The sequence below is a fragment of the Mustela nivalis genome, assembly GCF_964662115.1.
Source record: "Mustela nivalis genome assembly, chromosome: 6".
Lineage (NCBI taxonomy): Eukaryota > Metazoa > Chordata > Mammalia > Carnivora > Mustelidae > Mustela > Mustela nivalis.
This window is the reverse complement of record NC_139025.1, coordinates 146,659,412-146,684,558: the sequence shown is the minus strand read 5'-3', so window position 1 is coordinate 146,684,558 and position 25,147 is coordinate 146,659,412. Positions and strand designations below refer to the sequence as shown.

Sequence of the window (25,147 nt, the reverse complement as noted above, 5' to 3'; positions counted from 1 at the left end):
CAGAATAGGAGAAGATATTTGTAAATGACATATCAGATGAAGGGCTAGTATCCAAAATCTAAAAAGAACTTATCAAACTCAATGCCCAAAGAACAAATAATCCCATCAAGAAATGGGCAGAAGACATAAACAGACATTTCTACAACAAAGACCTCCAAATGGACAACAGACACATGTGCTCAACATCACTCAGCATCAGGCAAATAAAAATCAAAACCACAGGGAGATACCACCTTACACAAGTCAGAATGGCTAAAATTAACAAGGAAATGACAGATGTTGGTGAGGATGTGGAGAAAGGGGAACCCTCTTACACTGTCGGTGGGAATGCAAGCTGGTGCAGCCACTCTGGAAAACAGTATGGAGGTTCCTCAAAAAGTTGAAAATAGAGCTATTCTCTGATCCAGCAATCACACTACTGAGTATTTACCCTAAAGATACAAATGTAGTGATCTGAAGGGACACGTGCACCTGAATGTTTATAGCAGCAATGTCCACAACAGCCAAACTATGGAAAGAATCCAGATGTCCATCAACAGATGAACAGATAAAGAAGAGGTGATTATATATATATATATATATATATATATATATATATATATATGATGCAGCCATCAAAACCCTCGAAATCTTGCTATTTGCAATGATATAGATGGGCCTAGAGGGTATTATGCTAAGTAAAATAAGTCAATCAGAGAAAGACAATTGTCCCATGATTTCCCTGATGTGAGGAATTTGAGAGGCAGAAAGGGGGGTTGTGAGGTGTAGGGAGGAAAAAAAATGAAACAAGATGGGACCAGGGAGGGAGACAAACCATAAGAGACTCTTAATCTCAGGAAACAAACTGAGGGCTGCTTGGGGGAGCAAAGGGAGGGATAGGGTGCTTGGGTTATGGACACCAGGGAGGGTATGTGCTATGATGAGTGCTGTGAATTGTGTAAGACTGATGATTCACAGACTTGTACCCCAGAAGCAAATAATACATTATATGTTAATAAATCAACAAGTTGATTCTAAAATGAATGTGGAAAAGCTGGAGACCTAAAGGGGCCAGGACAATATGGATGAAGAAGAACAAAGTGGGTGAGCAAACATTACCAGATTTCCAGACTTATAATAAAGGTAAACTAAGACAGTATAGTTGGTACAAGGATATGCACATAGAACAATGGAATAGAATGGGGAGTCTAGAAATAGATCCACTCTAGGTGATCATTTGATTTACAACACAGGTGCTGTTGTGAGCCAATGGGTAAAAGTGGTCTTTTCCATAATGTTTCTGGAACATCTGTATATCTATGGAGAAAAAATAAACTTGGACTACTACATCCCATACATGAATAGAAGAGAGACCAAAATATGAAAGGTAAAACAGAAAGGCATTCCAGAAGGAAACATGAGGATAATAAGTGCCTGCATTGAGGTAGATTGAATTACTTAAACAGGATCCCCCAAATTACATGATTGATATTTTAATCATAAAAGAAAAAACCCGATAAATTGTATTCTATCAAAATTAAGAGAATAAAACATAAGCCCCAAACTGGGAGAAGATATTCAAACTACATATATCCAATCATGGACTCATATTAAACAAATAGAATGCCTTACAGATCAGTAAGGAAAAGACAAGGAAACCAAGAAATTGGCCAAAAGACTTGAAATGGCATGTCACAAAAGGATATTCAAATGGCCAATAAGTCATTTGAAAAGGTCAACATCATTAGTCAACAAGGAAATGCAAATTAAAACGACACTGGAAATATCACTCAACACCCACGAGAATGGTTAAAATTAAAAGTATAATGTCAAATTGTGGCAAAGAAATAGAATATTTGGAATTCTTATACTGCAGGTGGGTCTGTACTGGTATAACCATTTTGGAAAACTATGAGGTAATATCTACCAATGCAAAGCATATCTACTAGAGCTGTGACCTAGGAATTCTACTCCTGGTTACATACCCAAGAGAAAAGTGCTTATGTCTATCATACACTTTACTTGACATCAACTTTATTCATAATAGCCCCAAACTGGAAGTAACCCAAATGTTCACCCTCAGGAGAAGGAATAGATAACTTGTCTTATCGTCATGCAGAGCAGTACTACACAGTAACAAAAAGACTGTCCCACAAATGTATATAACAGTATGGATGAATCTCAGACATTATTTTGAGTAAAAGAAGCCATACCCTCAAATACCCACAGAATGATTCTATACTAATACTAACTGCTGTTGAAAGAGGTGAGATTAGCAGTTACACCTGGGGGTGAGCAGTTATTGCTTGGGAAGGCACACAAAGAAACCTCTGGATGTCAGGACCGTTCTATATCTTCATCTGGTTAGAGACAGCACTAATCTATATAGAGCAGATGCCTTATGCCTGTGCCCTTTGCAGCAGCAGCCAATAAGAGACCATGCTTTCCTGTAGCGTACATCCTAGTGAGGACGACAGATGTTAGGCACCTAACTTTAGTAATATGTTGGGTGCTGTGTTAGAGGACTTGGCGGTGGCTCTAGGCACACAGATCATAGAGAATTTAGTTGTTCTAGGGACTAGGGGAGAACTCCTCAAGGAACAGATGGCTCAGCAGAGAACCACTGAGCATTAGGGAAAGGAGAGTGGAAGGAGGAGAACATTCCAGGCAAGCGAGAACCTGAATGCAAAGTGCTGGCGGAGAGACGGGGCATGTGTAAGCAAATGACAATTTGGTACTGTCCTACTACAGGGAAGAGGAAGGGGTGGGGGCTCGTGGGAGGGCAGGGCAGTTGGGCAGTGAGCGGCCTGCCCTTTGGCGGCTAAATGAGATGTGTTACAAGAGTTTCAGCTTTTCGAAGGCCACTGGGAAGCCAGTGCATGGTTGTAGGTAGTAAAGAGTCAAGACGAGGTTTCCATCCTAAGAAAGAAGTTCAGGAGGCTGAGCGGTGGTGGCTCCTGGGTAGTCCCGGTGAGAGAGGATAGGGGGCCTGGAGTGGGGCGAGGACATAGGAGCTGGCCCGCCACGCACTTACTGTAGAGACAGCCACGGGGGAGCTGAAGACCTCCGGACGTTGGCTTGTGCTGGGTGGGGAAGAGGAAGTCTTTCAGGATTGCAAGCATTTCAGCACTACTAAGAAGGAAAGCAGTTCCAGACTCTACAGGGGGCAGACCCCTGGGTGATCGTTGATTTCACCTCTGAATTTCCAGTGTCATTAGGTTCCTTCTCATTTCCTTCTAGAAGGAACCTTGCTCCTGAAAAGAGCCTTTCACTGTAGGGTGAACTCTTCTCTGGGTGGATGGGGCATGGCGGTAGGATTGGGGGGGGGGGGAGTATTGGAAGGAGGGAGACAGGTGGAGGGGTTGGTTTGATGCAGCAAGCCTCGTCGTGTCTTCCGCTTTCTTTCCACTCGCCAGATAGGGTCTTCTCACCCAACTCCCTGATGAGGTAACAAGGACCTGGCGATGTCACCGCACCCGTTATCTGAGATACTTCGGCGATGCAATTAGCAGAGGATTCCCCTTGCCAGGAATTTGAGTCCTGTCCTCTGATGCGTTCTAGCTCCGAGCTGGTGAGAGCGGATGTGGAGTCCACAGCGCCCCCTCGCCCCCGGCGGGGTGGAGAGACGGAAGCCAGGTGAAGACCAGAATCAGCCGGGGACCAAACTCGAAACTCCAGGAGTAAGTTTAACATCTACCCGTCCACAAATCCAGACAGCCTGGGGCCCCGCCGGCCCCCTTCCCGGCCAGCTTTCGCAGGCACTGCGCCTCGAATCAGGAGGGATTTAGAAGCCCAGAGCTGCCGGCCGCGGATACTGCTAATGCCTAGGCCGGGGCGGAAAGCGGGTTAAGATCAGATCCCGCTGCACAGAGGACCCAGGAGCCAACCCGCCCTCGGTGTTCGGAGCGGCGGGGGCGCGCTGCGTGCTGCGCCTGGGCCGCCCGCGGCGGCGGCGTGGGCGCCGTGATGCAGGTGTGACAGCCGCGGACTCCTGCCTCCGCCGGGATCGCCCCAGCGCCGCGGTGGCCGGAGCTGCGGGCCGGGCCGCCAGCGCCGACGCTGCTCCGCCCGCACCCGCGCCTGCACCCGCACCCGCCTCCGCCCCCGCCCGCGGATTTCCCACCCAGGTAGGCGACGCCGTGGCTCGCTCCCGAGCGTGCGGAGCCGGCCCGGCGCGGACTCCGCGCGCTCCAGGGGCCTCCCCAGCTTGCCTGCGGGGCCGACACGGACAGCTGCTCCCCCTGCACGTTGTTTATAGTAAATGGCCCCAAAGACAGGGGAGAGTCTCGGAAAGCCGGCGCAGAGAAGCAGGGACCTGCCGGCCGCCCGCGGCTGCGCGCTTCTTTGAAGGTGGCATCCCCAAGGGCTGTTTTTAAACCCGGTTCCAACTGTTAGCGCCGCACAGTTCCGCAACTTCGGCTACTGACATTTCTTAAGTCCGTTTCCCTAAGCTTCCCAGCGCAGCTTTTAGTTTCAATTCCGTCCCTAGGAGACGGGATTTGCTGGTGGCGGTTTGTTGCCGAAGAGCCGACGAAAACATGCTTACACCTGGCGGCTCTGGGCTGGGGCTCGTGAGTGTGTATTTCCGCATGTGGAGGGCGCCCTCCGTGGGCGTGGGAGCCGGTTTTTAGGGACGCAGAGAGGATTTGTTTAGAGATGGATTTTAGCGCAAGGAAAAGAACGTGATTTGTTCTGCGGGGATGGGGGAGCAAACGCGTGTGGCCAGGGAGGAGCGAGGCACAGCCGCGTCTTCCGCAGACGGTTCCTATCTCTGCCGTCCCGGGTTTGGCAGGGCTGGGGAAACGCGACCCTTGAACAGCGATCGCAGATGCGAACTAGGTCCTTTTCAAGGTAACTTAATGTCCTTGTCTTGGGCTCTACTAAGAGCTGCTGGGTGGGGTGGGGTGCCGGGGGTGGGTGGGTGGGAGGAGTCCCTGCTTGTTTTCTTAAAGCCTATTTGGGAGGTCAGTGTGGGTAGCTTTGAGGTTCCAGCAGGCAGGTGAGGGGCGAAAGGTGTGTGTAGCGGGGAAAGGTGAGCATTGCCGCCAGCTCAGCCGCTGATCTGGACACTGGACCGCTTCTATGTTTCTGCATCCTGCCCTTTCCAGAAGAGGTGGCTTGTCCTGCTTGCTCTAGGCAATGCAGCAGATTTAGTACAGGCTCATTCTGCATCTTTCCTGAGTCAGCAAATACTCACCCAGCACCTACAATGTGTCAGAGGCTGGATTTAGTCCTTGGAGATGCAGAGATGAGGAAAACAAAGTCTAGGTTCACCAGAAGCTCCCACCTGGTGGGGGGAGAAACACCTGTAATAATCAAGTGTGATGAGTTCAGTCACGCAGGTGTGAGGAACCGGAGTGTTGGGAGTCCTGAGGAGGAAGGAATTAATTGTGCCAGGAGATTATTTTTTAAATGAAGCCCTCACAGATGAGGTATGACATTGATTTTGGTAGGGACTAGGTCACTTTCTTGGTCTCTTGGTCTGTGAGTGACCCACATTGCTGTTCAACCCCATCAGCATCCCAGATACTGGATGGGCAGAGGTCTCCAAGTCACGACTGGGCTGGCTATTGCAGTGCATGGCCAGACCCCAGTAGACACACACAGAGGAATGTGTCCAACGCAGGTCAGGCTTTTTTTTTTTTTCTTTTTAGAAAAATTGATTGTTTTCCTAAATTCTAGGACCAAGAAGGTTTTGAAGCAGTACTTCAAAAAGGCAGGGGTTCTGGAAAATTCTCAGGGATTTTTCAGAGGAGATGAACTTTTGCCCTCTTTCCCCTTGGGTCCCTGACCTGTCTGTACTTGTCCTGGCCCAGTTCAAAGGGAAAGCTCTGACCTTGATTCTGTCTCAGTGTCAAGGGAAGCTGTTACTACCAACCCGCTGTCTGGGAGATGAAAATCCAACCTAATGGATGTTTCTTCCTGCACAAAAACTGTGGTGGGGGATGAAATATGATCGAGCCCTTGCCATCATGATATTGGCCAGAGCTGCGTATCACATGCGTTTGGTAATCTAAACCATGATTAAGTTGTTTGAAAAGCAGGCTGGCACCTTGTGAGAAGCCCAGGCTTTGATGGGCAAACAAAACTAGGTGAGTGTCTTGGGCAAGTTAGAGCTTTTTTTTGAGCTTTGCTTTCCTGATCTGTAACATGGAGATAACAACAGCATTGTTATAAGAATTATGTGGTAGTTGCTTACAAAATATTTGTTCATTGGTGAATGATTTTTGGGCATAAATTGCATGGCACAAAGCCTGTGCTCAAGAAATTACAGTTCATCCACTGAGTACCTACTGTGTGTCAGTGACTGCTTTATGTGTGGGGAATGCAAAATTGAACTAAAGAAAACCCCTATCCTCAAGGAGCTTAATGTGTGCATGTGTGTGTTTGTGTGTGTGTGTAAACCAACAAATAACTAAGTAATTAGAGAGTGAATCAGCCAATGATACATTATAATGGAGAGAAATAAAGCAGGGTAAGAGGAAGGAGGAGTGCTGCCAGAGAATGCGGTGAGGATTGTTATTTTTTTATGCAGCCTGGTCAGGGAAGGCTTTGCTGATAAGTGACATTTGATCAGAGCCCTTGTGGAAGTGAGTGAGCCAGCCAGATGCTGAGAATGAGCACTTTGGGCAGAGTCACAGCACCTGCAAAATCCCTGGAAGAGGAGAGAGGTGCGTTCATAAGGAAAATCAGAAAGAAGGCTAAGGAGGCCGTGGATTAGAGAGGGAGGGGGTCAGCAGTAGGACTTGAGGTAGAATGGGTGACGTGGCAAGGTCACTGGGGTATTGCCTCTTACGATTTCTATGTGTCACTAAGATTTATGTCCTGAGCTCTTGTTTCAGGAATTGGCTGAAATGCTACACTCTATGCTTAGAAGAAGGTTGGATAGTAGATGTAGGTTCCTGTGGTCACTCGGAGCACAAGTCAGTGCAGTAAGCTGAAGCACAAATCTTTGCAAGGCGCTGAGAGGCACAGGAATTAGGGAAGCAGTGCAAGACAGTGTGCAGAAATCTTTCATGCAGATCAAGTATTTGTGTTCCTTTTGAACCTGAACATTATGTTTGTTTCCTTTCCCCCACCATGAAAGAAAGCACCACCTTTAGTGAATATTCCTGCAGGCATTGTTCTTGCTAGTTCTTGTTTTCTCTGCAAATGGTAAGAGTTTCTATGGTAGTGGAAAGGTGTTGGAGTTCATTGGAAATATCCTGACCTCCAGCGTCTCATGGAATGCATTTACCTGGTGTCATATGATCAATCTGTTTGAGGGTTCCATCTTGCATGGTTAGGAGGAAGACCACAGTGTGCCGCTCTGTCCTTTTGAGACTTTGTTCCCCTACAGATTTGAGATCTCCATCCCACAGCCAGTTGAGGAGCAGTAGAGCTCTTGCAATGTGTTCTATGGACAGAAATGGGGCTGGGGTGTCTGAGAACCTTGTCAAAGTTTCTGTGAGATAGGATGTCATGTGGCTGGGTCACCACCAGGGTGACTGGAAGGATTTCCCTCAAGATGCCTCAGAAGTGACACTTCCCTTTTGTGAATTTCTCTCATCCAAGGTCTGGCTTTTAGTTTTGGTGCCTCGCAAACCTGATCTGTCTCGCTGCCACATCTCTGTGACCTTGCTCACCTGCATGCCACTCTACTGATTTGTAATGACTGAGACACCATGTGACATGGTGAATAGGTCTTCCTGCAGACTCCCCTTCATGAGGTCTAAGTCGTAAGGAGGAAGATTTCCAATGAGCATGTACTCAGAGCTGAGCAACTTAGATGATTATACTAGGGTCTGACCACACACATTAGGGTTGATATTGGCAATGGGACTCAGTAGAAACCTCCCAGAAAGCAACAATTTATTGTTTTCTCACATGTCTGTGGGTTGGCCTGGAATTCTGCAGATCTGGGTTATGCTTGGTTGATTTCAGCGGGGCTTACTCATGTGATTTTAGTCTGCTGATGGAGTGGCCAAGGACTGGCTGCTGTAGGATGGCCTCAGCTGGGATGACTGGGCTCTGCTCTGTGGAGTCTCTCATCCCCCAACAGGTGAGTCTAGCATGCTCACATGGTAGTGGCAGGAGTCCGGGCGAGAGTGGAAACCTGGATGACCCTCGTGTGGCCTAAACTTATAGCAGGCACACTATCATTTCATCCTTGTCTGTTGATAGGATGTCATAAGGCCAGTGCAGAGTGAGGGAGCAGAGAATAGACTCCACTTCCTTTTTTTTTTTTTTTAAAGGTTATATTTACTTATTTGATAGAGAGAGATCACAAGTAGGCAGAGAGGCAGGCAGAGGAGAGGAGAAAGCAAGCCCCCTGCTGAGCAGAGAGCCAGATGTGGGGCTGGATCCCAGGACCCTGAGATCATGACCTGAGCTGAAGGCAGAGGCTTAACCCACTGAAATACCCAGGTGCCCCTAGACTCCACTTCCTGATGAGAGGAGCTACATAGGCACATTGCAAAGAGTGTCGATATAGGGAAGGAAGAATTAGGGATATTTTGCAATCAATCTACTTTAGATACCTTAATATTTAAAGTACCCTGGCTAAGGCTCCTTTTCTCCTGGACTCTTTTGAATGGTCAGTGCCTGCTACTGGCCCCTTTCCTCTTTCTTTTTTTCCGTGTTTCCATGGCTGAACGTTGGGCATATATACCTTTAGATAATCATTCATTCACCAGATGTTTTTTGAGTATCTCCGTGGGTCAGGTATGTTATAGGCAGGGGATACAGCAATAAAATGCAATGTCTGTCTTCGTAAAACATTAATTCTAGTTGGGGGAGATAAATAATATGGAAATAAATAAATAAACATGTAATGACAGAACATCAAATGAGGAAGGGGGATTGGGGGCACCTGGTTGAGTGGGAGTGGAAAACAGGGTTGAGTGGGTGGTGGGCAGTTTATAGAAAGTGGTCAGGGTGACATGAAGGAAGTAAAAGAGTGAGCTAGATGGATATCTGGATAAAGATTGTTTTAGGCAGGGGAAACAACAATCTCAAAGGCCCTGAGGTGACAGAGTACTTGTATGTTCTGGGAACAGCAAGGAGACTCATGGAGAAGGAACTGAGAGAGGGTCAACATGGTAGAAGTTGAGATCAGGGAACTAGCAGGCAGTTAGGCAATTCATAGTCTTGTAGGGCTTTGTATGGATTTTGGCTTTTACTCTAAGCAAGATGAGAAGTTATTGGAGAATTTTGACCACTAGATGCCAGGATCTGATATATGTATTACAATGATCAGTTGAGATTTAGACTTTGTAATCAACTTAGAGGGTTAAGAACTAAAACACGGAGAGCAACCAGGAGGCTACTGTGGTTCTCGGGTGAGAGGTGATGGTGATTTAGACCAAGGTGGCTAGTGATGATGGTGAGAAGTCAAATTTTGGATATATTTGATGATGGAGAAGACAGGACTTGCTGATTGGTAGATTAAGGTATGAGAGAAAGAAAGGAGTCAAGGATGACTCCACATATTTTGATTTGAGCAACTGGAAAAGAAGCCCTCTTCTGAGATTGAGAAGGAAGAGTCATGGGGTTCAACTGGGTGTCCAATGAGAGATGTTAAGTAGATAGTTATATATGTGAGTCTAGAGTTGAAGGAAGGGTTTTTAGGAGACACAAATTTGAGGGTCATTAGCATGTTATTTATTTGTCCCTTCAGTAAGCCAATTCACTGTTCTATCACCAGTGTCTAGAATGTTGCCTGGCACGTAGTACATGCTCAATGAATATTTATTGAATGAATGAATGAAACTGTTTATTCATTGGTGGTGACTGTATGTCATTGCTTCAGTGGATCTTGAAGTGTAACTCCCTGCAGTTATTCCCTTTCTTTCCAAGGTCTTGTGGGAGCCTTATTGTGGATTTCATGGACTAAAAACAGACTTTAAATACAAAGTCTCCAATTGCTTATTTCTTACAGAAAGCAATGTGTGGTGACAAGTAAGAAAGAGAAAGGAGTGGAAGCCAAAAAATAGCTCATACTTTCAAAAAAAGGGAGACAAGATCTTCCAGAGAGAGGTGGCTGAAATTCAGGGGTGTGATGTTCTTTGGTTATTATTATACTGCTCTTAATTTAAGATTAAGCAGGAGCAGGGAAGAATCTTGAAAAAGGGAGAGATTTATTTAAATCAATTTTGTGCCAAGTGAAAGAGTGTTACCAGCTCGCTTGAAAAATCCCACATCTTGCATAATGCGTTCCTGTTTATAAAAGGAGAGACATAGGCAATAGCTTTATTGGAAGGGGGGGGTTAGAATGACTTCAGTCTCAAATTCTAGGCGCTATCCCTTTCCTCTCCATGGCGTGGCTGGATATGTATAAGGGTGAGTTTTGCTGGCAATGATATTGAGAGGGAGGGAATGAGAAAAGTAGGTACTGCAGCTGAAAGTGGTTTCCTCTGTGTGTGTGTTTGAGTATGTATGGGAAAGAGGGAGATAAAGAGTGTGTCAATAGTTGGGGGGGGGTGAATTGAAGCCTAGAAGGAAGTAAGAGAAAGATAGTAAGTTGGCCTCCATTTTTATGTGTGGGTAATAAGTCTGACCACGTGGGGCATGGGATGGAGCAGTGACATTTGGAATCAGACAGAACTTGGTTTGAACTCAAGACTCATTACTATCTGTGTAAACTTGAGCAAGTTATTTAATTTCTCTGAGCCTTGTCTTCCTTAGGTGTAAGATGATGATGAGAATGATAATGGTGATGGTGGTGATGATGGTGATGGTGGTGATGATGGTAATGGTGGTGTTGTTGATGGTGATGGTGGTGGTGGTGGTGGTGGTGATGATGGTGATGGTGGTGATGGTGGTGATGATGGTGATGATGGTAATAGTGGTGTTGTTGATAGCGATGGTGGTGGTGATGGTGGTGATGATGGTAATGGTGGTGTTGTTGATAGCAATGGTGGTGGTGGTGATGATGATGGTGATGGCAGTGTTAGTGATGATAGTGATGACAATGATAGTAATGACATCCAAATGCTCTGCTGTTCCTTTCATGCTTCTGGACTTGGAAATATGTTGGTCAAAATGTTGATTAAGTGATCGCCATATCTTTATGTTCCTAAAGGACTTAAAGATTCTGTGTGAAGAGAGAGTCGAGAACCTGTCATTTAATGTTGCTAGTGCTATTGAGAAGATGATTTGCATGGGGCTCATGATATTCAAAATACGACAACTGGATAATAATCAGCCTTATGGGCTAGAGATTTTCAAGTACCTCAGTGGGAAGCCAACTGTCTATTCTCTTCAGTAAGCCAACCCCACTGGCTCAGCTCAGTAATATCCCATTGTTTGCTGGAATTCCATGATAAAAATTTCCCAGTCCCTTGGATTATGTAAATGCTGAAACTGTCCTCTCAGATGTCTCTGGGCATCGGTTCCACAAAATCTGCCCCGTGGTGTCTTCTACTGGAAAAATCTGTTGTTATCTCTGTTCCAGGCACATAGTAGGCATGCACTAGATATTTATTAGATATGAGAGTGAGTAAATACTATTGAGGTTGTTCCACTGGCTGAAGTTTTTCCTGGTGATTCTTCACTGGCCTGGGCAAGAAATGAGAGCATAACTGACAGTGATGAGCTAAGGCTTCAGCACCTAGTAGGTACTCAGCAGCTAATGGTATCTTTTCCCCCAACTTCTCTGCCTTTGCTGCCATTCTGGCCTCTTCTAGCTCAAAGATCATACACTCAACTTTCCCCTTGAGGAGTTAGGTCCTATAGGCTGCATCCTTTCTCCCACTTCCATTTTACTGCTGAGAAACCTGAGGCCCAGCAAAAAGAAATCACAGAGAAAGGTACCCTTGGAGACGTAGAGGAACAACCTCATTTCCTTCTTGTCCAGCTCTGCATTGATGTGAGAGAAGGTAATTTTTGCCAGACCTCTGGAGCCTTCTCCAATCACAGATGTTGGAGTCTGGAAGCTGGCTGTTTCAGGTGAGGGTGCAGTGCCATGCCCTGGTTCCGTGCCTCCTGCAAATGCCACATGAATTGGCAGGAGCTCTGGGCCTCTAAAACTCACCTAAGCAGGGATAGGTGTGAGTTTTCAAGGTCTTCCCATGACCTTGAACCTGCACATGAATCCCTGTCCTTGGAAAAATGGGCCATCATTATTCCCAAGTATGTAGGTTTTTTTTAAATTACTATTTCACAGGCATTTTCCTTTTCAGGTCCAGAGCAAGTCCAAGTCAGTGAAAGGACTTCCTTGAACTACAGGGTCTTAGTGCTACCAAGCTGAAGGAATCTCAGGACGCAGGCATCTCAACTCCTTGGGATACATTCTTTGCTCATCGTAGGGGTAGGAGTGGAAGTCCTCCTCCTGTGCCAAGGGGTGTGCTTAGTCTAGAGAAGAAAATGACTTGCTTATCTATGGCCCTGCAGTAAGTTAATGGTGGCAAGAGGGTCAGAGACCAGTCAGGTTTGCAGTAACAGAAGTTCATCTGAGGGTAGAGACCTGGAGAGACAGAACAATGGGACCTGGCTTCCCTTCATGATTATGCTTCGAAGTCCTCTGAAACATCACAACTAGTTTGCCAGACAGGTGGGAGCCTGGTTAGATCCCTCCATGTTGCCTCTGAAAAATCCCCTGGGATTTCCCTTGCCGGCCTCCAAAGGCCAGACCCAATGAGGGGGCTCCTACTCTGCATGTAGCCCCTGCTCTCTTGCCATGCCCAGAATCTGACTGTGGCCTCGGACCTGATCTGGGGTGCAGCATATGGCAGAGAGAGAGGAGTGGAGCTCAGCCGGCTCAAGGGAGATTCTGAGGGAGGGTAAATGGCCTTGTGGAGCAGCCTGCTTTGAGCAGAGTGCTGGACCCAGGGATGGGGCTGGAGAGCTCATGGCAAGGCGAAGCGCTCCTGATCTTGGCCCTGGAGAGCTCAGGGGACTTAGTTCCACTCCTACTCCTATGATGAGGAATGAACACATTCCATCCATGCTTACTTGAATGTCCATGGGTTAAATGCAGCCACTTGTTTTTTTTAAGCAAAGCATAAAAATGAATCTTATTTATTTATTTTTATTTCTTTTCAGTGTTCCAGAATTCATTGTTTATGCACCACACCCATGCTCCATGCAATACATGCCCTCCATAGTACCCACCACCAGACTCACCCCATGCCCCCCTCCCTCCCCTCCAAAACCCTCAGTTTGTTTCTCAGAGTCCACAGTCTCTCATGGTTCGTTCCCCCCTCCAATTTCCTGCAACTTGCTTCTCCTCTCCATCTCCCCATAAGGAAAGGAAAGCTGTTGGAAAGTAATGTAAAGGTGTAGTTTTTTTAAAAAATTATTTTTATTAACATATAATATATTATTTGCCCCAGGGGTACAGGTCTGTGAATCATCAGGCTTACACATTTCATAGCACTCACTGTAGCCCATACCCTCCCCAATGTCCATAACCCAGCCACCCTATCCCTACTCCCCTACCCCCTAGCAACCCTCAGTTTGTTGTGGGAGATTAAGAGTCTCTTATGGTTTGTCTCCCTCCCAATCCCATCTTGTTTCATTTTTTTCCTTTCCTATGCCCCACAACCCCCCATTCTGCCTCTCATCTTCCTCATATCAGGGAGATCATATGATAATTGTCTTTCTCTGATTGACTTATTTTGCTCAGTATAATACCCTCTACCCACCCATGTTGTTGCAAATGGCAAGATTTCATTTCTTTTGATGGCTGCACAGTATTTCATTGTCTATATATACCACAACTTCTTTATCCATTCATCTGTTGATGGACATCTAGATTCTTTCCATAGTTTGGCTATTGTGGACATTGCTGCTGTAAATATTGGGGTGCATGTGCCCCTTCGGATCAATTCATTTGTATCTTTAGGGTAAATACCCAGTAGTGCGATTGCTGAGTCATAGGGTAGGTCTATTTTCAGCTTTTTGAGGAACCTCCATGCTGTTTTTCAGAGTGGCTGGACCAGCTTGTCTTCCCACCAACTGTGTAGGAGGGTTCCTATAAAGGTGTAGCTTAAAAGTCAAAGTGATAGAAGATGAAGTCCAGGGGAATTGTCATAAGCAATATGGAAGCAGGTGTGTGCTGAGCCAAGTCCTCTCGCTCCCCACAATGAATGGCATTTATTTTTCCTCCTTTGGGTGATGCTGGCCAATTTCTGTTGCAGAAGCTGCCCTCACATCACAAGATTGGTGGCCTCCTGTTTCCACAGTGACCCAGTGTGTGGGCCTTCAGGGCACCATGCAGGGCTGTCAGAGCTGGGTTAGTCCTATGGGGTTTCACAGTCTCATCTGTGTCATTCCCAGGTCACTGTCCTGTTGCTTTCAGCCCATTTCCTCTAGACAAGGGAGGCCCCTTCTGGCTGACTCAATCTTCTGGTTGGCTCTTGGATTCTTGAGCTTCTTGGAGATGGTGAAAGGCAAAGACCCCCAGAGCAGTCATCTTGTTCCACAGCCTGGCTCTGCTTCTTATGAATGTGAGACCTTGGGCAGGTCATCTAACCACTCTGTGCCTCAATTTCCTAATCAGTAAAATGGAAATAATGACCTTTCTGTAGCTTTATGGGGAAGAAGACATAAGTTAATTTGCACAAAGGGCTTAGAATAACACCTTCCTTCTAGGGACACATACACCTGGGGCAGATAGTATAAATGCCACATCCAGAATCCAAGGCCTGGCTGAAGTCCGTTAATGGCAACTGCCAATCCAGTCTGTCACCCCAGATTCCTCTGCTGTCACCTTGGAGAGACAAAGGACTACTTTGGGCTTGCAGATAAATCTGTTCTATTCTCACTTTATAAAGAAGCGGAGACAACAGAAAAGGGGAATTTTATAGCAAACAGTTTTGTACTAGGTGCTAGGAACACACATGTGCTAGGTGCTATTTTTCCAGGAGCTCCCTCTAGCCATCTGATCGTGTGACAATAAGGATTACTATTATGCATACACGATTTCATTGAATTTTCAGTCTCTGTGAAGTCTCTATGAAGTGTCTGCATTTTATGGTGGAGTAAACTGAGGTTCAGAGAAGTTACATAACTTGCCCAGAGTTTAGCAGCCACTAAAGGGCCAAGTGGAAAAGCAAAGTTGCCTTCATGCTCTAGAACATGTTCTTTGCTCTGTGCTGGTCCCTCCTCACCCTCCATGAAGTCTTGTTAGGTGTGGCCCTGGGCCTCAGCCCACCACCCTGACCTAGCCTCTACTACTTTTGGTGCCACACCCACTCTCTTGTAAAGGGAATTTGCAAATATCTTGCTAATGCCCCATCGGCTTAAACCCGGCACTGGATCCAACCCGCTTCCCAGCCTCCGGAGTTGGTTTCCTTCACTCACATGTCTGCCCTACCTGTAGGCTTGTTTTCAAGGTCAGTACTTACCTGGAGGTGGAGATGTTTAACTTCAAAAAGGGTCAAACTTCAGGTGTCCTTGAAAGTTAATGGGCCCTAGCTCAGTGCTCCAGAGACTCATAACTGAGTTTCTTCTATTATTTTAAGACCGACATCCTATCTTCTCCAAGGATGAGTTGAAAGATACCTGCTTGTGTTCCTCTGCATAATCTGACTTCATTCATTCTGGATGCTCAGGTTGGGTTTGGACCCACACCCAAACCATGCTCTTCTGCAGATGTCTTTTTAGCTACTGCTATGTTCTAGGCTTTGTCTCTTACACTTTTCTCTTATTGGAAGGGTAATCTGTTTTCTCCCTCTAGAACCTTTCCTCCTCTGGAGGCAGGGCCTTTGAGGTTTGCCCCAGGTGCGACATGTACTTATGCAAACAAGCTCCAGGGCCTCGCCACCAGAAGTACAGGCCCCGAACCAGTTGCATCAGCATCACTTGGGAGTGTCTTAGAAATGTAGAATTTCAGGCCCCACCCCAGACCTGCTGAATCAGAACCTGCACTTTACTGAGAATCCCACAGGTGATTAGTGTGCACAGGTCACAGCCTCTCCATGTCACCTTTTCCCTGCTTCTGAACTCACATGGTTACATCTCTCGGCCTCACACTTTTGGCTCATCAGGGAAGCAAGAATGTGATTCAGATAGGACCCGAGTTTCCTCTGTTGGCCTCGTCCTACAAGGGCTGCAGTGCTTGGGCTCTGCCATTAGGGAGCTCATTAATTAATAACTAGAGCACAAGGTGAGAAGATGATATCAGGCAGGAATATACTGAGTGAATGTTTTGGGAGCACAAACTCTAAGCAGTTGCTGTTCCTATATGAGGAAAGCAGACTGGGGACCAGGAAAGGCGTAGGTGAAGGGGCCTGGCCTCCTTGGGTCCTGAAGGATGCGATGGTTTTCCAGGTGGGTAGTGGGGAAGAGAAAGAGACTCCTGATAGCAAAGATAGTTTGCAGAGTATCAAACAGATGTGCAAGTGCTTGGTTGGTTTGGGAACAACAGGAAGCAAGAGGCAGGTATGGCCAGAGCTTGGAGTGTGAAGTGGTTTGGGTCAGGGGTTAGAAGACAGGGAGAGGGCGATAGGGAGGAGAAGTCTGTTGGGAAGTAGTGTGGACACCCACTAGGATCTCTTGGGGGGTGTAAAGGTTCTCAGGTGTGTCAAGGTGGAAAAATCCCAGGAACCACTGAGATATACAGAGGAGCTAATAGTCTTGGCTCCTTGAAATGGTCCTCTGAGTAATGAGATAGCTGCTGACTGTTCTGTGCTGTGGCCACAAGGCTTGGCTGTGTGTGAACTGAGTGGATCAGAAGTCCGATACGGCCTTGATCACAGACATCCATCCAATTAGGGAAATAGCAGTTTTGGAAACTGTGACTGATGTCTTGGAGATGCTTTACGGTACAGAAAGACCCAGGAGGGTATGGACAGCATTTAAGAAGTACAAAAAAGCCCTAGGTCACCATTGTCCAGAACAAATGGAGCAGAAAGTTCTGTGTCTTGTATTTGAAAAAGCCTGAGCCACTCTCTCACAGACAGTTGCTTGGATTACAACCCTGATTGCAACTGCCTCATTCCAACCCATAACTGCTCTGAGATTTAGTTAGGAATCCCCCCACTTCCCCTCCTTGCCACCATTTTGGGTGTATTACAACCACATTACTGATAATCCAGAAAATTGGGAAAAGAAAGGGGATACCCACCTATAATCCCATCATCTATATGAGCATTTTGAGTTATTTTCTTTATTTAAAAATGTTAAATATGCAGTTTTTGAACCAACCCCCCGCCCCCACGCCCCAGCCCTCATGGCAGAGACTGGCAAACTCTTCCTCAAACAAACCTGGTTCCTTGTCATCTGGTTCACACAAACTATATCCTCCAGCCTCCTTTGCAAATGGTTATGGCCATTTGACAGGTCCCCGCCCCATGCACCTCCATACACTCCTCCAGACCCTTTTCCCATCCTGCTTGGGGCTGTCTCATGTGCAAGACGTAAACCCTGCCTGTATTAAGACAGCGACTGACATCACCGTGTCCACTTGTTACAGGGGTTAGTCTACCTTCACCGATACAGAGCCTGAAACTGCGGTTTGCCATTTCACTCCCAGAGGTTTATGGGAACACATCGTGAAAATCAAGAGGAGTGTTTCTTGACAACATGAAGATTGAGAAGTTGCCCTCACCCACCCTGTCCCCTGGGATTAGCCATTGGGTTGCCTGTTTTCCAGGCATCTTCAGTGCAGAGAAGGGTACGGGGTTAAACATCAGTCTTTCCTCTGGTGACTATTCCAGGAGTGGATACACTCTGAAAAGTCTAAAGTTCAATATTCTCCCTTTCCTTCTCTCATTGTTTCTGACTTGTGCAAGATGATGGGGCTACTCCATTAAAAAAAAATATTTTAGGGGGCACCTGGGTGGCTCAGTGGGTTAAAGCCTCTGCCTTTGGCTCAGGTCATGATCCCAGGGTCCTGGGATAGAGCCCTGCATCGGGCTCTCTGCTCAGCGGGGAGCCTGTTTTCTCCCCCTCTCTGTCTGCCTCTCTGCCTGCTCGTGATCTCTCTCTGTCAAATAAATAAATAAAATCTTAAAAAAAAGATTTTATTTTGATAGAGCAGCTTTAGATTTATGGCAGAGGGGAGTGGAAGTTGCAGAGTTTCCATAGGCGTCTGCCCCTCCCCCTGCAGCGCCCCCCCCGCACCCCTCCCCCCACCGGAGTGCAGCAGCCTCCCCCACCAGAGTGGTGTCCGGTCACAACTGATGAACCCACATTCACACGCCATAATCCCCGACTGTCCATGGTGTACCTTAAGATTCAGTCTTGGTATTGTACATTCTATGTCCCACATAATGTTTTTTAAAAGATTTTATTTATTTGAGAGAGGAAGAGAGAAAACACCAGCAGGGGGAGGGGAAGAGGGACAAGCCGACTCCCGCTGAGCAGGGAGCCCAACGCTGGTGGGATCTGGGGACTCTGAGATCATGATCTGAGCCAAGTCAAGCTGAACTAACTGAGCCATCCAGGGGCCCCGTATGTCCCATATAATTTTTAAGCCAAATGGTTTGCTCTGATACTTAAAAGTTGTATAACTTTGGGCAACGTGTTTAACTTCAGACCTTCGGTTTCTTTATTTGGGAAATGGTCATAGTACAATCTAGTTTCTGGGGTTATCGAGGAGCGTTTATCAAGGAGATAATGATTGTTCCGTGGTGCTTAGCAGAATACACTGGTGCTTAGTACTTAGTTGTGCTTCCCCACTAGACTGGAAAACGCCCTGAGAGCTGGGACCACGTCCTCTTGCCTATGACCACAGCTCTGGTGTTTCGCACAGTCCCCGGCACTCAGGAGGGGCTCCAACTCACTCGCCAAACTCAGAGCACCTTTAAAGAAACCTGCATATTTCAAAGCAGAAGTGCTGGGACCTTGGATTACAGAACTGAGAAAGGTGTGAGAGGAATGTGGGGAAGGTGTAACACCTTGACCTTGGGGGGCTGGAGGGTTAATCTATCAGCTTACCGAAGGGGTTAGAGAACAAGAATTTACAAGAGAAGGTGGGGGTGCTTCCCGTTCTGGTGCTTGTGTTTGGGATTGCTCTATATTTGGATGATGATTCTCTTGTCTGAGGGTTAATCCTCTTTGTCCGAGTCATCCAGCCTGGGGATTAACTGCTTTAAACTCCAAGCCTCACTGGCCCTGACAATGTGAGCTTTATGTTGCCAAGAGCCAGGGCTTCCGGGGGTCGATTTCTGTTGACCCAGCCCATAAGGCTCCTTTGTGGTTATTTAATTCCAGCCCCTTAAAGCTGTGGAGGGAGAGACTGAGGTCCTGACAGGAGAAGTAACTTACTATTTCCTATAGAGGATCTGTGATCCAAACCCCCGTTTCCAGTTTGGCGATCTCTCCTCCGCTCTGTCTCCAATGAAGGTTCAAGAAAAGGAGCTTAACTGAAAGAGTCAGACAGTGGATCAGGGAGAGAGCCCCAGTGCTGATGTAAACTCTGTATTATTCGAGAGACGTCTCCGGTCTGTCTGTGCAAAGTCCAGGCTACTTCTTTGCTCAGATGTGGGCTGCTTAGAAACCTCCATGGGGCTGAGTCCCCCAACTGTTTTCTGGTTTTGTGTGCTCGGCTCAGGATTCCTATTCTGCGATGAAGGACATGTACCTGGCCTGCGTCCGAGGGGACCTCGCTCTAAGTCATACATGGAATGTGAGGGAAGGGGGTTTCTCAGAGGAAAACTGAGGACTGTTCTAAGAGGAGCCATGGTTGTAGGACAGGCAGTCCCCTGACCATCACACACCCTAGGCTGGCTTCTCTTGCTGACATAAGGATTCCTAAGTCTTAGTTTTATTGGTAAGTGTTGTAGACTTGGAAAGTCTGGCTATATTTCCATCTTTTCTTCCTTTTCAAAGGGTTTCCAGCTTCTATAACCATGTCCTAATCTTGCATTTTAAGAATTAAAATATGCACAATTCAAAGTTGGATTCCCCCTCCCCTTTAATAATAATAATAATAAATAATAATTTTAAAAATTATTATACAACTGCCAGCTGCTGGGATTATACGCCATCCAGTGTTCAAATACCACCACCCGGCCACAGAGCAGCCCCGGGGGGCCGCTTCTCATTCACCCTGCAAGCAGAAGCAGCACAGACACGGGCCACCCACTCTCTCCCAGCCTCAGGCAGAGGCAGTTTGGTCCCCAGATGGATTTTTTACACATCACCTTCCAAGACTCCCTAGGCACAGAAAGAAGGCAGAGTCACATTCTTTGCCAGAACAATTCGTCATCAATATGACTCAACAATGCACTTTCTTTAACCAAACTTTGTACCCCTGGCTGGCAGCAAGGGTGCCTACAGGTCTTCCAACCATAGACAAGCTAGCCATTCAGAGGGCGAGGCTCAGGTCTTCCTTGCCTATCACTAACCCCTGTGCCTAGCTCAGCAGACAGTCATCGATTTTTTCAGTGTGCATTTCTCTTTCTTTCTTTCTTTCTTTAAGATTTTATTTATTTGGGAGAGAGAGAGTGAGAGAGAGCGTGAGAGGGGAGAAGGTCAGAGGGAGATGTAGACTCCCCATGTCACTGGGAGCCCAATGCAGGACTGGATCCCGGGACTTCAGGATCATGACCTGAGCTGAAGGCAGTCGCCTAACCAACTGAGCCACCCAGGCGCCCTCAGTGTACATTTCTTGACTTTCTGCTGAGCCAGGCACAGGGCTTAGTGATAGGCAAGGAAGACCTGAGCCTTGACCTCTGAATGGCCAACTTGTCTATAGTTGGAAGACCCGTAGGCACCCTTGCTAACCAGCCAGGTGTACAAAGTTTGGTTAAAGAAAGTGCATTGTTGAGTCATATTGATGACGAATTGTTCTGGCAAAGAATGTGACTCTGCCTTCTTTCTGTGCCTAGGGAGTCTTGGAAGGTGATGTGTAAAAAATCCTTTTGGGGACCAAACTGCCTCTGCCTGAGGCTGGGAGAGAGTGGGTGGCCCGTGTCTGTGCTGCTTCTGCTTGCAGGGTGAATGAGAAGCGGCCTCCGGGGCTGCTCTGTTGCTGGGTGGTGGTGTTTGAACACCGGACGGCGTATCACTTTGCTATTATCAGGTTATTTGTATAATCCCAGCAGCTGGCAGTTGTGTAATAATTTTCAAAAGCAAAAGCCTGGAGATATTTGCTTAGAGAGAGAACAAAAATAGGCAGAGAAGGAGGTGTGTTGCATAGTCCCGAGCAGAACGTGGGATTGCTGAGCCTCACAAAGACAGGATTGTTCCTTGGTTAGAATTCCCCATAGGACTTCCCCTCTTCAAAGTTCAGGAAAAGGTCATGCGTTCTGGAAGAGAAGTCTGTCTCCTCCTCTTTGCATGCACTGACAGAGCTAGAAAAACTGCCGTGGCCCCTGGGGATCTGGTCGGACCTGTGCTGATAGCTTTAGGGAGCTCACAAGCAGCCATTGTGTCTTTGAGCCCAAGGTCAGCAGCCAGAGTACAGACTCGGAAGCACACAGAGCTACACTCTTCTCTCTTTCTGTTTTATGTCCCATGGTGGTTAGGCTCTGGAGTCAGATTACCATGTTTGCAGCTCATCTGCTTTGCTTGCGAATTGTGTTTCACTGCTCTATGCCTCCCTTTCCCTCCCTGTAAAGCAAGAGAAATAGTAATAGTGCTCTATCTCATACAGTTGTTAAAGGAAATAAGTTAAATGAGATAATACAGTATTCAGCATAATGCTGGGCATAGAGCAAGTGTATTAGTCAGCTGTTGCTGTATAAGGATAATGCCACATAACAGACAGCCCCAGGCAGCTCAGTGACTCCCACAGCAAACATTATTTATCTCACTCACGGTTGGCTTGTCAACTGGGGTGGCTTACTTTCATGCTGCAGGTCAGGTTTAATCCAGCTATCAGGATGCTACTAGCATCTACCAGGGACATGTTCTTCTTGTAGTAAATGATAAAAGAACATGAGGGATGCCAAACTATATAGGCACATTTAAAGCCTCTGTGCACGTCATGTTTGCTAACATTTCATCGGTCAAAGCAAACCACAATGGCCAAAAGCCCAACATCAGTGAGGTGGGAAATATACTGCTCCTTCTACAGTGGAAAATACTGCAGTGTTTCATGGCTAAGAATGTAGCTTATGATTAAATGGGGGAAAAGGATTGGGAATAATGATTTGATGTGCCAGACCAAGTTAGCTTTGTAACAGGAAGTTGAGTGGAACTTTTCTACCATTCCTGAAAGGTCACTCAGAGTGGGAGCCTGAAAATAAGAAGTCTTAAGCCGTCTGTTTTTTAAACTCAGTCAATGGAACACACGAGACTCTGGATCTTGGGGTTGAGTTTGAGTTCCATGTTGGGCATAGAGATTAAATAAATAAATAAATAAATCTTAAAAAAATATATAGTTGGCCACAGGTGACTGGAGTCTCTCATGATATTCTGCGAGATATCAAAATTGGCCTTGGAGTCCTCAACCCTAAGCCCAGGGTCTATGTAAGTATAGAGATGGAAGAGGATGGTAGACTCTTTGGAATCTTGGCCTATAGGAAGTTCTTGCTTGAAAGTGAAAGACTTTGAGGGGTCCCTGGGTGATGAAGTCAGTTAAGTGTCTGACTGTTGGCTTTGACTCAGGTCATGATCTCAGGGTCGTGGGATTGAGCCCTGTGTCAGGCTCTTTGCTCAGTGTGGAGTCTGCTTGGGGTTCTCTCCCTCTCCCTTTCCCTCTGCCCTTCCCACTCATGTTCTCTCTTTCTCCTACGATAAATAAATAAGTCTCAAGAAGAAGAAAAGTGAAAGACTTTTTACTCTCCACAAAATCAGGTGAAGGGAGTTTGAAAGACTCTCTTGTGGAGATAAGATTTTGCTGGGAGGGTAGACAGGTATCCTGCAACCTGGCTGAGTGTGTGCTGACCTGCGAGCCAGCTGCACTCCAACTCCCAGGACTATTAACAGACTGGAGCAGACTGTGCAGAAGACTTCCTTTGAGGGCTTGATGTGTCAGCTGATGCCTACTTCTAGTCTGGAAATTTTGGCAAGCAGGAGGCTTTATGGAGTTGCCCATGCTAGAAGGGAAAGATGGATGGTAGCATAGTGCCAAGGGAAGAAAGAACATTTTTCCAGTACATTCATTAAGGGCGCAGGAAGGTGCAGAAAGCTTCATGGGAGGGAGCATAAAGCTCAAGGGAGGAGCGGAAGCCCCAGAGCTGTCCAAGTAGTAGCTGAATCATGATGCTGAATCCTGCACCAGTGGCAAATCTACCTGAAGAAGTGGCCAGATGCAAGGGCAATGGGTGGCTGTGAGGTGGGACCCGGCTGCCCCTCTCTGAGAGGCTTCTCAGTGCTGGCATGGACTGAGGTGAGCTGAACACTTTTCCCCAAGAAGACTGCACACACAGGAGCCACTGGGCTTAGAGGGGCCAGTGCAAACCAGAGTAATGCCAGGAAGGGACATCTCTCTATCATCATCACCATCATCATCATCATAATTGCTGCTGCTTTTATGAATCACTCCTATTCTAGCTTGAGTGAACAAAATTAGTTTACTGCCTTTCTCTACTTCTATCTCCTGTTTATAGCTCCTTCAGCTCAGTTTGGAGCCTTACGCATTTTATGTCCCGGCTAATGAGCTCTCTCTGCATGGAGGCAGGGTCTGGGGGTGTGGGTACTCTGGCTGATCCGCTTGGGGTTCCTGGCTTTTACTCCTAATCTCCAGCTTCTGTCTGGCGGACAGCAGATGGAATTCTCTGCAGGAGGCTCTGCCATGTTGTTCCACTTTTGAGAATAAGGGAGGGTCCAAAATACATAAACAAAATCCTGGTGGGGAGCCTATCTTTCCAAGGAGCAGAGGGCTGGCATTTTTGGGGGGAACACGCTTTTCCCAATGGTAAGAGCTATCTTTTAAAAGATAAATCTTTTCCCCATTTGATCATCTTTTAGCGTGCAGGGAGAGATTAGTGGCTAAGGGGCATGAGGAATGGCAAGCTGTGCTGAAGGTTCTCTGTCATTTGAGGTGCAAGTACAAAGCTCTGGCTAATTCATTGGTTCCCATGCTTAGGTTTGAGCTGTTTGATGACCTGCCTGAATGAGCAAGTACAAATCCCACCTCTGGTTCTGGCTGTTGTACTAATGTAATATAAGAAGTCTGACTTGTTTCAAGCCTTGTGTTTGCAAGGAAATTTGAGATTACCATTTTCCATTCATGTAGTCCTTATTTCCTTATACTTACTATATATATATATATATATATATATATTTTTTTTTTTTTTTTCTGATCAGAGAAGTGATACTTGCTATTGGATAAGATTTGGAAAATCACAAGACTTATACACTATAAAGCTCTTTATTTGTGCTTCCAGTCAGCTAGCTGCGAAATTTGTTCTAATTTACCCTACAAGGGCAATGTATGAGTACGCCGCCCCCACCCCCACCATGCATCCTTTCTAGAAGTATTATCTTTAAAGAGAAAAATCAAACATTGTCGGTTTGTTAATTGAGAAAATATCTTATTTTACTTTTCATTCATTTGATTGCTAATGTGATCTGTCACTTTATTAGCTGGCTAATTATATTTTCTCTTCTAAGCATTGTCTTCCCATGCCCTATGCCATTTCAGATGGAGTGTTGGTGTTTTCTGTATTTGTCAGTAAGAGCTCTGTGTATACTAAATCAGTGACTTATTATTTTTTTTTATTTGTTATATATATATAGAGAGAGATACAGAGCGCAAGCACAGGCAGACAGAGTGGCAGGCTAGAGGCAGAGGGAGAAGCAGGCTCTCTGCCGAGCAAGGAGCCCGATGTGGGACTCGATCCCAGGACGCTGGGATCATGACCTGAGCCGAAGGCAGCCGCTTAACCAACTGAGCCACCCAGGCGTCCCTAAATCAGTGACTTATAATTACTCTAAATGTTTCTCCAGGCTACTTGCCTTTAACTTTGTATTTATGTTATCTATTTGCCATGTAGAAATCTAGTTTTACATACTCATATTTTCAGCTAAGGTCTTTTTCATTTCATGCTTAGGAAGTTCTTTTTTTTTTTTTTAAAGATTTTATTTATTTATTTGACAGACAGAAATCACAAGCAGGCAGAGGCAGGCAGAGAGAGGAGGAAGCAGGCTCCCTGCTGAGCAGAGAGCCTGATGCAGGGCTAGATCCCAGGACCCTGGGATCATGACCTGAGCTGAAGGCAGAAGCTTTAACCCACTGAGCCACCCAGGTGCCCCAGGAAGTCCTTTTTTATCCTAAAATCAGAAAAGTATTCATCTATAAATTTTAACTATTTTTATTATTTTGGTTTTATATGTGATATAGTATTAG

The 25,147-nt window shown here is 46.3% G+C and overlaps 1 protein-coding gene across 4 annotated transcripts in view; it reads left to right on the top strand.

Annotated features, from left to right (window-relative positions):
• The first annotated feature begins 3,389 nt into the window (after window positions 1–3,389).
• The window catches only part of SV2B (synaptic vesicle glycoprotein 2B), a 181,316-nt gene continuing 159,558 nt past the window's right edge, over window positions 3,390–25,147 (top strand). Inside the window, exon 1 of one of the 4 annotated variants that reach the window (XM_082736026.1) lies at window positions 3,390–4,106. The gene's annotated coding sequence lies outside the window, so the exon portion shown is untranslated. Of the gene's footprint in view, window positions 4,107–4,316; window positions 4,831–23,637; window positions 23,714–25,147 lie in introns of those variants that run through there. The other 3 variants (XM_082736025.1, XM_082736024.1, XM_082736027.1) reach the window with 3 other exon arrangements.